Raw genomic sequence first — 2,995 nt, forward strand, 5'->3', positions numbered from 1 at the left:
AAAAAAAAAAAAAAACCCACTATAGAGCACAATTTTACTCTGACACACATAGGATCACTGCCAGTCAGATGCAACTCTATGACAACTGGTTTAGCCTTTATTTATCAACCCAGCTATTTGGAGAGACAGTGTTGTCTGCCTGGGCTACTCTTCAGATCAGAGACTTTCAAACTTTTCTGAGAAGGGCTCATGTAAAGAATATTTTTTTTTAATTTACAACTTAAGACATAATACAAAATAATTGAAACAAAATATTCAAAAAACTGTATTTGTACTTAAGAATGTATAATATACCTTATATTTTTCTCCTGTTTCTATTTTTAAGCTTGCTGGCCCACCAAATCAAGACTTCAGAATTGAATAATGGTCTACAGATCTTGGTTTTAATAAAGTTATCTTCTTCGGTGCATGAGGAAGGGACAAGGATCCTGAGGAGTGAATTCCTGGTTATTGGAAAAGAGGCATGGAGCTGGAGAGAATTAAGGACCACTGAGACACTACAAATGGCAGCCACAACTATGACACAAAAAATTATACCCTCCATAATGCGCTGGACTACAAAGTCAGTTTGAACCACCAGGTCAGCGGTTCAAGCTCACCAGCCTTTCCTTGGAAACCCTACACAGGGTGCTATGGGTCAGAACCACCTCAATGACACTCAACAACAACATAGCTCCTGCACAGTTATGAAGAGAGTAAGATGGTAAGAACTCCAACTTGAAGAATCATTGAATTATAGTGATACTTCAACATAGATCTTTCTTCCCCTCAAAATGTGAAGTCCTGGGTGGGAAAATCATTCATACATCTATCATACAACAAATGAAAATACATATACATGTAAACTGAGCATCTAATGAGTGAAAGACAATTGAAGGTAATACATCACTACTCCACAATGCACCATATTACTCTAAGGTTCCAACCGTGTATACTAAGAATTCACAGAGCCCTGTCATGTACCAGGAACTCTTCTACATAGTGAAGATATAATGGTAAACAAGAAATGCTCTATGCTCTGTTGTTTTTGGTTCTCAATTGGAGTTTGGTTTTGTTAATCAGGTGATATCTGGCAATGTCAAGAGACATGTTTGGTTGTCAACTTAGAGATGCTACTGACATCTAGTGGGTAGAGTACATGGATGCCACTAAACATGCTGTAGTGCACAGGACAGCCCCCACAACACGGAATTACCTGCCCAAAGTGTCAGTAGTGCTGAGGAGTCACACTGTTATCATTGCTAGATGCTGGAGAGTCAAATTCCAACACATAGCAGCTCCATGGAACAGAGTAGAGTTGCCCCAGTTTTCTAGACTGTATTTAATCTTTACAGAAGCAGTTCACCAGCTTTTTCTTCCATGAAACCACTGGCTGAGAATGAACCATGAATCTTTCAGTTAGCACCTGCTTAATCATTACACTACCAGGGCACCTCGATGCTTATATTATGTCAGCTAACAACAATAAAACCTTTTTCCTTATGATCACGAAATACATTATAATGAGATCATGAGACGAGATTTAGGTAGGCTGCTGGCCACAGACAGCATTTTCTTCGTTGTGATATTAAGTAACTTCATTGTTGTGATTCAGTGCCATTATATTGGTTCTGATTCCTAGTGACCCAGTGCACATCAGAGCACAATACTGCCCGATCCTGTGCCATCCTCACAATTGTTATGTTTGAGCCCATTGCTACCACTGTCTCAATTCATCTTGTTGAAGGCCTTCCTCTTTTCCCCTGACTCCCCACTTTACCAATCATGATGTCCTTCTTCAGGTACTGGTCCCTCCTGATAATATGTGCAAAGTAGGAGAGAGGACATCTCACCATCATCACTTCTAAGGAGCATTCTGGCAATACTTTCTCCAACTGAGAATACTTTCAGTATTCTTCACCAATAACCACAATTCAAATGCATCTGTTCTTCTCTGGTTTTCCTCTCTTATTGTCCAACTTTCACATGCATATGAGACAACCAAAAACCATGGCTTGGATCAGGTATACCTTAGTCCTCAAGGTAACATCTTTGCTCTTGAACACTTTTGCAGCAAATCTGCCTAACACATTATGTCATTTGATTTCTTGACTACTGTTTCCATGAGCATTGGTTGTGAATCCAAAATGAAGTAGCTTACTACAGATAGGAGTTCTGGTGTGGTGCTGTAGGATAAACACTCGACTACAAGATGGTTTGAGCGGCAAAGTCAGTGATTCAAACCCACCAGTCGCTCCTCGGAAGCCCTCTATAAGGGTTGCTATGAGTTGGAACCTACTCAATAGTACTTAACAACAATAACAACTACAGATAAATATACAAGACCAGAAAAAATTAACTGAGCATCTCCTATGTGCAGAGGGCTGTACCAGATGTGTGTATGTATACTCCAAGTTGGAGGAAAGACAGGATGAAATAAACAAATGCAGGTAAGACTTGTAAAAAATGTTTCTTATTCTTCCCTCGCTTAAACCCTGTTCACAATTAAACCTACAATCTGATCTCATTAATTAATGATCTACTTTGGATAATGTAACATCTAGATACATGTATATTTTTAAACATGGAACTGAATTATTTTTTTAAAAAAACTCACTATGTTTTTTTTGTTTGTTTGTTTTAAGGTTTTTATTGTGGATTGAGTGAAAATTTACAGGGCAGATCATCAGTTTTACATTCAACAAATCATCCACCTTGTTTCTTTACAATGATTATAATCCCCTCCATGTACCATCAGTTAACAATATTTCTGTCTATCCACTTTAGCTTTTTAAAAACAAACAAACAAAAAAAACACTCAGGCATATATAATAATTTACATCTCCAAAGGGCATATTCTGCAAGTCTGCTCCAGGCCACCAGCTCTTAGTCCCTCTCTTCTTAGTCCATGAATCTAGAATCCTCAGCCACTTCCCCTCTCCATGCCCCCATCTCTGCCTCCATCTCTGGTGCTGCTGCTTCTCTGGATAAGGTCCCGCATTCTGCTGTGCGCTTC

This window comes from Chrysochloris asiatica, unplaced genomic scaffold (assembly GCF_000296735.1).
Source record: "Chrysochloris asiatica unplaced genomic scaffold, ChrAsi1.0 scaffold00169, whole genome shotgun sequence".
Taxonomy (NCBI): domain Eukaryota; kingdom Metazoa; phylum Chordata; class Mammalia; order Afrosoricida; family Chrysochloridae; genus Chrysochloris; species Chrysochloris asiatica.